The following is an 11,862-nucleotide window of genomic DNA, read 5'->3' on the forward strand; positions in this document are numbered from 1 at the left end:
AATTGAATTTTAATAAATTAGTTTTTATAAAAACTATATAAAAGGGTTAGAGAATTAATAAAAAAGATAAAGAAAAGATTAAATAACAAAGTAACAAAACATAGAAAGAAAGAAATTTATAAAAAGATTTAAAAAGATAAAAATAATAATAAAGAAAATAAGTTGATTTGACTCTTTTTAAAAAATAAGATTCATGTTATCTAAAAATTATTGTTCAATTAATTATTGTCTTATATTTTTAAATTAATCAATATAAATTTTCAATCAATTTGTTGGCATTCTCATTGTTAACCAAAATTAAAAGCAAGAACTTTGTACATTAATTATAGTAAATTTAATTAAAGTACAATCTCAATTAAATATTACTATGCCTAATCATGTTTATTCTTTTACCTCTTATATCAAGTAAAAAGCTAATCAACTAGTATATTTTTTATTATACATTCTCAATTATTAGAGAAAACTCATTCAATCACATATTTCTAACTTTAATCAAAGTAAATTCTCAATTAAAATTAAAAACCTTTGGACTCATGATTTATATGTTATGTAGATTTAACACTATGCTTACTTGCTATAATGTAAAAATCATTATTTTTACTTGACTAAGAAGCAAATAATATAAATAAAAATCAACCCTAGAGGCTTAGCACTCCATGAAATGTTCAAATAACATGAAAATATAAGAAGAGAGGGTGGAGAACATGTGAGAAGAGAGAGATTGGATTCCTAAGCTCCACTATGTGTTTTTCTAAGTCTCTTTATATAGAAATTGGATTCAGCTTTGTTTTAGGTTTTTCTGTTGTTGTAATATTCTTTATGATAATGTAATCTCCTATAATTATCTTCTAATAATTCAATATCTTCAAGATATATTTGATTATTGTTGAGATCTAAAATATTTGAGAAGATATTTGCTAGAATAAAAGAGATTTGGTAAATATTATGTTTTGATATTTATTGATATGGTTAAATAAGGTAATTATTTAACAATATCAAATATACATTTTCCCCAAATTATCTTTAATCATAAACATGTATCAATTATCAAAGTCCTATTAGTAGAAAAAATAGAAAAAATTGCGAGATCCAATTTTTGTTGCATGTTCTCTTTTCTTGGCTTAGCCAAATTTCTTCACCTTTTTTATGCTATGCTTGGATTGATTTCTTGTGGTCTTGATTATTTTCTATTCTTGAATTTATCTTTAAGGTATCATGACACTTTATCCAATTTATTTACACACTTCAATGAACTCAACTTAGCTGCAGTTGCACTAACGCACCTCAAAATATCCAAAGAACATTTATACAATTGAAAAGATATTTTTAACTTGCTTTTGTATCTCCTACTAAATAAACTCAATTATAACAAATTTTAATTTTAATATTCTATTAAAGTATAAAAACCAATTAAAAATTCAATATTAAAAACTAAATGAAAGCATATATTATGTTAGATTGTTAATGTTTAAAATCCAGCCGGCCTTCTTCTAATTGTTATGTATATGTAATATAAACAATTAAGACTATGTTAAGATAAAAATAAAAAATATACTTTCTGACTGTAAAAAACAAAAAATACTTAACAACCTATTTTTATATTATAATAACTTATTAATATCTTATAAATAGAAAATCTATACTATAAACATTATAAAGGAGATTCACAAGTGTATTTTTTTTTCAATTTTATCCTTATAAGTTTAAAATTAAAATAATTAATTTATCAATTTGGTCTATTTTTTTATTTGACTGTTTTATTTTAAATTAACTAATTTTTGAACGGAAATAATTATTTATTATAAAAAATACCTATAAAATAAATAAAAATATCTTTTATTATAAAAATTATTTTTATTTATTTTTATTTTTATAATTATAATTATATTATTTTTTGTAAAATAAATGTGAAGACAACGTGTGTTTCAAGTAATTGTTTTGTAAAGACACAACTTGCTGTGTCAATAAAACAACAGAAGAAGAATATCACTAGCACCTAGAAATGCACAAGAAAGCATCTTTCTTCTGTCTTTATTGATTCAATAGTAAACCCAATTGTCTACTTCACCTTACTTAAATGTGCCAAGATATACTGGAAGAGATACCAAAACAAGTGAATCGATCCAACTTATATTATAAATTATAAGTGATTAAAATATATATATACAAAGAGAAGTATTATAGCAAGTAGCACTTGGTCCAATGAACTCGAGGATCAGACACTTAAATGATCGTTTATTTTTTTTTTAAAAAAAAAGACAATTTTGAATGGTATTTATATAATGAGGGCAGTTTTTTAAAATATTAAAAAGTCATGCTTGGTACTACAAGTACAACTAAATCGAATGAGGTATTACGATTTTAGTTCATATTATTTTTTCTTGCTATAACTAAGTCAAGTTAATATGATGGTTTCAATTTATGTGATTTTTTTTGTATTTATTAAAGTCGCGTTTGGTATGACGAATTTACGTTAGTGTAAAATAGAGATATAATAATGGGTTATAACATTAATTTGTGAAGAAATAATATAATTTGTTAGAATAATGATATTTTTGTAAATACTGAAAACGAGATAATTTGTTCTTAGAAGAACTTATGTAACAATGTAGTATCTCCTTTTATTTATATCAAGCATTTTCAGTTTTTTTTTTCATTTTCGCGCTTTGAGAGCCTCTCTCTCTATTTCGATTGTGTTTTCATAGATTTTTATTTTTCTCCATTTGAAGCTCACATCTCTCACCTCTATCCTTATAAATCTTCCTTTCGTTAACATCACTATTGCATTCAAGAAAAACGATAACGGTTATTTTCGTCTATAGACAGCGGTTTCTGAACCAAAACATATATAGGCGAAGCAAAAAGTCTACCCTTTTTTGTCTCGGTTCAAAACTGAGACAAAAAAAAGGTAGGATTTTGCCTCGATTCATAGGTAGCCGAAATAGTAAAGTTTTTTCTTTTTTTATTTTTTTTCGACAGACTTTTCGTCTCGATTCCTACTTAACCGAGGCAATATGTGAGCCCCTACTGCCTTAGTTGGGACCTGAACTAAGGCAGTAGAGTATTTTTTTATTCTTCCTTTACTTTTTTGTCAGCCTTTCTGCCTCGGTTGTAACCTGAACCGATGTCATAAAGGACTTTCTGCCTCGATTATGGTCACAACCGAGGCATATTCCCCTGGTTTTTTTAAGAACAAGTTTGTCTCTACAACATTTTTAACAACTAGAATAATCCAGAACAATCCAGATGCATATATTTTTAATAAAAATTATATTAAAACATAAATCCATTCAATGTAATCATAAATCAACTTCTTACAAGCATAAATCAATTCAATGTCATAAATCAACCCAATGTACAAAGTTAAACTAATAATAAATATGCTAAGGTAGAACTTACTATATCCTAATATCTACATACTATTATACATTTGAATTATATATTTAGCAAGTGTTTTCTTTATGTGTTTAAGTGACTTCTCTGAAAGTGAAGTAGTAAAATTGAATCTCTGCATAAAATACAATGATTTCAATTAGTGTATATCAATTCTAAACTATAGAAAAAATAAAATTCAAACCAAAATATTACCGTTTCCCTTCCACTGGTAACATGTGCACGAATAATGGTCATCATCCAATACAAGATGTAGTAACCACACTCATATAACCTGGTTTGTCTATTACACTACAATATATCATCATAATTATAAAATGTTAAGTAACATCATTGGAATGGTACAAAATGTAACAAAGTATGGACTTCATCCCCTGATGCATGTGGTACCTCAGTCATATATCTGTCACAATAAATAAGATGAAAGATTAGTAAAAGACTTATAAAATACCAGACTTACTCGATATGCCATGATAAGCGGTTCGTCTCCATAACCACCCTTTCGAAAATCAACTAGTATCATACCAAATTCATTGTTAAATCAACTAGTATCAGAACAAACTAAGTTTCCCCACTAATGAAGTATAGGGACAACCTAGGTATCAATTCTTGAACTCAGTACAATTAAGTTCAAAGTGTTTGGTTAAAATCTTGTTATTTTACTAACTATTTACTAATTACTAAGCAGGTGGGGAAAATTAATAAAAGAAATGTAATTTTAAAATGAAAAAAACAAACAAACTAAAATTTGCTTAAAAGAAAGAAATATAAAATGAAATGAAAGAAAAGATGTTAGCATTTTAAACTACCTAAAACAGCAACAGAACCTAAACTAAAATGAGAATTCAATGCAACTAAAATGACCTAAAACTAGAACTGTAAACAAGTAACTCAATTTGGAAATTAAAAGCTAAACAAATCCTAAAAGTCAAATGAATATGTGCATGTATGAAGTTTCTGAAGATAATGATTTACAATCTAAAGTAAAGAAAAGTCAACAAGGAACACCAAGAACTAATGATCAAAAGCAAAGAATCATAGGAGAAACTCAAGAATCAGAACCAAAGGTGCAATGATTAGTGCATAAAAGCATTCGGTTGCAACTTCTGGGACATCCTGTAAAGTTTTACCCTCTCTAGGGTAACTATGTCCCAATCCAGAACCTAATTTGTGCAATTGGATACTCTTGTACCAAACCATAACAAATTTGATTCTAATACAAAATTTTAATCAAAATCAAATACACAACCTAACCTAAATACAAAATTGAAACTTAATGCTAAGTCACAAGATATTAGACGCACAAAATTAAATTCCATACCAAACAGATTCCAACTCTCTTTATCCAAAGCATTAGAAATCAAGACCTAATTCATTTACCACCATTAGATGTAACCAAACAGATTAAAATTGCAATTGAATTAAGAAAACAAGTAAATTGTGTAACATCAAATTCAAAACCAGAAAGTAATTGTGTTAGGATATTTATCTTATTTTATCATCATTACAGTGTGTCAAGGGTTACCCTATTTATCATGATTATATTGTGTCTAGGATTACCCTATTTATCATGATTATATTGTGTCTAGGGTTACCCTATTTATCATGTACTTATGTATCAATTTATTCCTATAAATAGAAGATTGTGAGAGGGATCAATCAAGCCCTCTAGAATTATTTTACAGTTCAATCTTAAGTTGGTATCAGAGCGGGTCGATCCCGCTCTGGTTTCTGTCTCGTAATATATATCTGTCCGGCACCATAGTTCTTCGTCGCCCGCCACCGTCCGCCGCTGCCCGCTGCCGGCCACCGTCGGCCACCGTCGACCACCGTCCGTCGTCGGCCACCGTCGTCCGTCGTCGGCCACCGTCCGATCACCGTCGCCGCCGGCCACCGCCCGCCGTTGCCGGCCACCGTCGTCCATCACTGTCACAGTTTCCTTCATCTAAACCCTTAGGGTTTTCTTGTTCCTCGCTAGTACTATTCGTCTTCTTCAAAAATGGCATCTAGCAGTACTCTTTCCTTCTCTAGAAGTCCATCAATTACCTCCGAGAAGCTAAATGGAAAAAATTATTTGTCATGGTCTGCTGCCATTGAGATGTGGTTCCTTGGCCAAGGGCATTATGACCACCTTGAGCGAGATGGAAGCCATGTGCCTACTGAAAAAGATGATCAGTGGAAACAAGTAGATTTCCAGTTGTGTGCCCTGTTATGGCAATCAGTGGAACCCAAACTTCTTGTATCTTTGAGGGCTTTCAAAACTTGTCACTCCTTTTGGAAGAAAGCCCAAAGCATTTATGCCAACGATATTCAACGTCTCTATGACACTACGAACAAGCTTGCATCTCTTAAAATGGCAGACCATGATATGGTGTCCTTCATGGCTGAAGCCCAATCTGCTGTCGAAGAACTTAGGATGTTTTTGGAAGTAGATCCATTAGAGGATATAAAAAAGAAACTAGACAAATTTTACATGGTGTTGATCCTTCGTGCCCTACATCCTGATTTTGATCATCTCAGAGATCAACTTCTAACTAGTCATGAGGTCCTTTCTATGGAAACATTGACCACTCGCCTTCTACGTGTCCCGATACCTCAAACTCAAGAAGCGCATGAACTAGTGGAAGCATCTGTCATGGTTGCCACACGAGGAAGAGGAGGATGTAGCACTAGAGGAGGAGGACGAGGAGGTCGAGGACGTCCTCAATGCACATACTGTAAAAGGATGGGTCATACTCAAGAGAATTGCTACTCCTTACATGGTTTCCCTTCCAAAACTGCCAATATTTCGAAGACTGAAACTGCCACTTCGAAGACTGAAACTTCCACTTCTATGTTTTCTGAGGACGAATATCAAGAGTATTTAAGATTAAAGTCTAACAGCTTGGCACAACCATCTCAATCTCCCAATACATCAACAGCCTGCATTTCTCAATCTATGGAAGGTCACAATTCATGGGTAATTGACTCAGGTGCTTCTGATCACATTTCTGGTAATACCTCTTTGTTCTCATCTATTTCCTTTCGAGAAAAACCTCATTTCATAACCCTTGTAAATGGATCTAAAACTTCTTCCAAAGGAGTCGGTCATGTTTCTTTATCTCCCTCCCTCAATCTCAACTCAGTCCTTTTTGTCCCTAATTGTCCTTTTAATTTAATTCCTTAAGCCAGTTGACTAAAATGTTAAATTGTTCAATAACCTTTGATCATAAATCTTTTGTTATACATGAGCGTGGTTCAGGGAGACAGATTGGAGAAGGATATGAAGCTGGCGGATTATACCATTTTGGATCTCGTCCAAGGGTGTCCTGTGTTGCTGCTCCTAATCCTAAAGTGCTACATGATCGACTTGGCCATCCTCATTTGTCCAAATTAAAAAAAATGTGTCCTGAACTGAGTGGTCTCCAAACCTTAGAATGTGAGTCATGTCAATTAGGAAAACATGTTAGATCTTCCTTTCCTAAAAGGTCTCAATCAATATGTAATTCTAGTTTTTCCATCATCCATTCTGATATATGGGGACCTAGTCGTATCTCCTCCTTTGGTTTTAGATATTTTGTTACCTTTATTGATGAATATTCACGATGTACTTGGGTTTATCTTATGAAAAATCGTTCTAAATTGTTAACTATCTTTACATCCTTTTTGAATGAAATCAAGAATCAATTTGGTCAAGTAATCAAAATATTAAGAAGTGATCATGCAAAAGAGTATTTCTCATCCTCCTTTTCTGCCATCTTGAGTTCCCATGGTATCTTACATCAGTCTACTTGTCCTCATACACCACAGCAAAATGGTATAGCAGAACGAAAAAATAGACACTTGGTTGAAACTGCTCGTACCCTTTTGCTTGGTGCCCATATTCCTGTCCATCATTGGAGGGATGCCATCTTAACTGCATGTTATCTTATTAATAGGATGCCCTCCTCCTCTCTTAATAATAAAGTCCCTTTCTCCATTTTGTTTCCTAATGATCCTCTCTTTCATACATCTCCTCGAGTGTTTGGTTATGTATGTTTTGTTCATGACATGTCTCCAAGTCTAGACAAACTCTCCGATCGCGCTCTCAAATGTGTCTTCTTAGGCTATTCTCGACTTCAAAAAGGATATCAGTGTTACTCTCCTGAAACTAAGAAGTATTACATGTCTGCCAATGTCACATTCTTTGAACAAACTCCTTACTTCTCTCCATCTGTTCAGGATGTTTCTATCCTCCAGCAGGTCCTTCCTATTCCAATGGCTGAGTCAAATAGCTCCACTGTCTTTATCATTCCAAGTCTTGATCACAATCCTTCTACACTTGTTTCTCCACATACTGAGATCATCCCACACAGGGCCCCAATGGATAGTCCACCTCCCCAAGACAATGGTGAATCTCCTACTTCATATTCTTCTCCCTCGTCACCTCCTCCCACGCCTCCTGGTGCAAATGATTCAGCATGGCCTGTTGCCCTCAGAAAAGGTACTCGTTCCACTGGAAACCCTCATCCCATTTATAATTTTCTAAGCTATCATCGATTGTCGCCCTCCTAATTTTCTCTTTTATCCTCAGTGTCCTCTATTGTTATACCCAAGAATGTGAAAGAAGCACTTGATCATCCTGTATGGCGACAAGCTATGATTGCAGAAATGCAGGCTCTTGACCACAATAATACTTGGGAGCTGGTGCCCCTTCCCCCAGGAAAAAAGGCAGTTGGTTGTCGATGGGTGTATGCAGTTAAAGTTGGCCCTGATGGTGAAATTGATCGGCTCAAAGCTCGACTTGTTGTAAAAGGTTACACTCAAGTTTATGGTCTTGATTATTGTGACACTTTCTCTCCTGTAGCCAAGATGACTACTATTCGTCTCTTCTTTGCCATGGCAGCCATTCGTCACTGGCCACTTCATCAATTGGATATCAAGAATGCCTTCCTACATGGTGATCTTGAGGAAGAAGTTTATATGGAGCAACCTCCTGGGTTTGTTGCTCAGGGGGAGTCTGGTATGGTATGCAAATTGCATCGATCTCTATATGGCCTCAAGCAATCCCCACGTGCTTGGTTTGGAAAGTTTAGCTCCATTGTTCAAAAATTTGGGCTAAAACGCAATGAAGCAGACCATTCAGTTTTTTATTGTCATTCTTCTCTCGGGAAATGTGTTTACTTAATAGTATATATTGATGATATTGTCATTACAGGAAATGATGCTGTTGGAATATCTCAACTAAAAAAGTACTTGTGTAGACATTTTCAAACCAAGGATCTTGGAAGTCTCAAATACTTCTTAGGCATTGAAGTAGCGCAATCAAAAGATGGAGTTGTAATCTTCCAAAGGAAGTATGCTCTTGATATATTACAAGAAACAGGCATGATTGATTGTAGACCGGTAGATAGTCCCATGGACCCAAACCAGAAATTAAGGACAGAAGAAGGTGAATTATTCTCTGATCCAGAGAGGTATAGGAGGCTGGTTGGAAAACTGATTTATCTCACTATTACAAGGCCAGATCTATCCTTTGCAGTTAGAGTGGTTAGTCAGTTCATCCAGGCTCCATGTGTTGACCATTGGAATGCTCTCATTCGCATTCTAAGGTATGTAAAGAAGGCTCCCGAGCAAGGATTGTTATATGAAGATAAAGGAAGCATTCAGGTCTCTGGGTATTGTGTATTTCTGGGGGGAAACATTATTTCATGGAAAAGTAAGAAACAAAATGTAGTAGCTCGATCAACTGCGGAAGCCGAGTATAGGGCAATGACATCACTAACATGTGAACTTATATGGGTGAAACAATTCCTTCAAGAGGTTAAATTTTGTGACATCCATACTATGAAGATGTATTGCGACAATCAAGCTGCTCTCCACATTGCATCAAATCCAGTGTTTCACGAGAGGACTAAACATATAGAAATTGATTGTCATTTTGTTCGTGAAAAGTTGTTAACCAAAGAAATATGTACTGAGTTTATTGGGACAAACGATCAACTCGCAGATGTATTGACCAAGTCATTAAGGGGTCCTCAGATTGAGTTTATTTGTTCTAAGCTTGGTACATACAATTTGTATGCTCCAGCTTGAGGGGGAGTGTTAGGATATTTATCCTATTTTATCATATTATAGTGTGTCAAGGGTTACCCTATTTGTCATGATTATATTGTGTCTAGGATTACCCTATTTATCATGATTATATTGTGTCTAGGGTTACCCTATTTATCATGTACATATGTATCAATTTATTCTTATAAATAGAAGATTGTGAGAGGGATCAATCAAGCCCTCTAGAATTATTTTACAATTCAATCTTAAGTAACTGAAATTTCAATAGAAGGAGAATGAAGATTACAAGAGAAAAGCACCGATAGAATGGACCGAGCCAACCATGGGCTGTCACCACCATGATTTCCCAATCAAAATCCAAAGAATCCAAATCTATTCTACAGAAAACAAGTAAAATCCTAAAGCTAATGAATTGATCAAACCCTATAACCTGTTCACGGTGTTTGTCACCCACCGTTACTCAACACTTGCGCTCTCGAATTGTCTCTCACGAGTGGAGTCTGTCACCCTCCACCATTCACCACACGCTCTCTCTCAGAATTCTCGCGGAGCCTCTCACCCTCCAAGTTACACTTACATACATTGTCTACTTTTTCTTTATATAGAGAAAACGAAAGGGAAAAAAATGGGAAAGGGGAAGAAGACCCCTTGAAGCTTTAGACTTCCTCAGATCAGACGGCCTTTGTTCATCATCCTCTCGAAGCCCTCTGATCATCTTCTCTTTGGTCAACTTCTTCTTCGGGCAGCATCTTCTCCGGGCAGGATCGCGACTCCGTCTTCTCCTCTCTTTCTTGCATTCTCGCACATAAGCCCTAGCTCAAGGGAGTGATTTTCTTTCCAAATGAATTGATACATCATGAACCCCAAGGAAGGCAGCAGCTGCCAAGTCATCCATTACGCACCAAAACTGCGTCGTTCCACTTAAGCCCAATTTCCATGCCAGCGTATAGCAATAGCAGCAGCGTTTGAGGGCCTATTTTTCTTCCAAAAATCAGCGCCCCCATTCATTAAAGCAGTAGCAGCCCAATCAGCGACCTAACTTGTGCAATAACAGCAAGACAACAGCGTCAAATCTCTGGCCCAATCCAGCCCCCTCAATTCCAACTTCTCAAAGCACCATCAGCACCAGCCCAAAACATTTTAACTTGGCCTAATCTGTAATAAAAAAAATCAATCAACAAATAAGAAAAGAAGAATAGTTAAGCAATGAAAAATAATACATTTTTATTGAAAGATTTTTAGAAAAAAAAATACTAATTTCCTAATTATTAACAAAGACTAAAAAAATACTCTTAAAAATCTATTTTTAACTAAAATTCTACAAATCTAAAGAATTAAAGGAAAAATCTAAAACTATCCTAATTCTAAGCAATTAAAAACTAAAGAATCTTCATAAAAGAATTTTAACATTAGAAAAATAGGCAAATTTAAAGTGTTATCATTCATCTATTTTGACACTATTCTTATTGTCAATCCACTTACATTTGAACAGTACAACAGAAAACTTAGTGTAATCAACCTCCCATATTTCTTCTATTCTACCATAATATCGCATTGATCCAACTACAAGATTTTGATCTTTGGATGTGGAAAATTTTAGCAACTCAGCTTCTAGACGGACGCCACTATTTTGTACTATGCTTTTATCATCCAAAGTCTTTGTATAGAATGTGCAATTATTAATTTCATAACATGTACAACATACAACATCAAACTTTAAACCATTTTCTAGCCACAACAAAGTGTCAAAAGACCGTGATTCTTTCAAAACTTCATATTTGAACCAGGACAAGAATGTTTTGTTATGCTCCATCAACTTCTATTCTTTGATTGTCTTGGATACTTGTCCTTCACAATGGCTTTGTGTGCTTGCAAAATTGGGATCACCTAAAATGTGTTGTTTGATATGTACAAATGTGCTTGCATCAATTCTTCACGACTTTTCATCACCACATGCACACATAAGATACTTTTACTTGTAGAACATCTATTCAATCATGATGTCCGAGGAACTCCTATCGGATTTGCTATAATCATATAATCAGAACAAAACTCGATACTTTCTTCAACAATATACCTTTCAATCATTGAACATTATGAAAGATATTGATTTTTGACGTACCCTTTCAAAATCTTCATATAATGCTCAATAAGATACATCCATCTTGAGTATATTGGTCCACACAACTTGATTTCTCTTACCAATTGAACAAGTAAATGCACCATGATGTCAAAAAAGGATGGAGGGAAAAAAATTTCTAGTTGACACAAGATGATAATAATGTCGCCTTGAAGTTCATCTAACTTTGTAGGATAGATGACTTTACTACAAATTGACGAGAAAAATGAGCATAGTCGAGTTATGGTCTGCCTAACTTTTTTGGGCAAAATTCTACGAATTGCCATCGGTAACAATTGTTGCATTAAGACGTGAAA

Source organism: Vigna angularis, chromosome 1 (assembly GCF_016808095.1).
Source record: "Vigna angularis cultivar LongXiaoDou No.4 chromosome 1, ASM1680809v1, whole genome shotgun sequence".
NCBI lineage: Eukaryota > Viridiplantae > Streptophyta > Magnoliopsida > Fabales > Fabaceae > Vigna > Vigna angularis.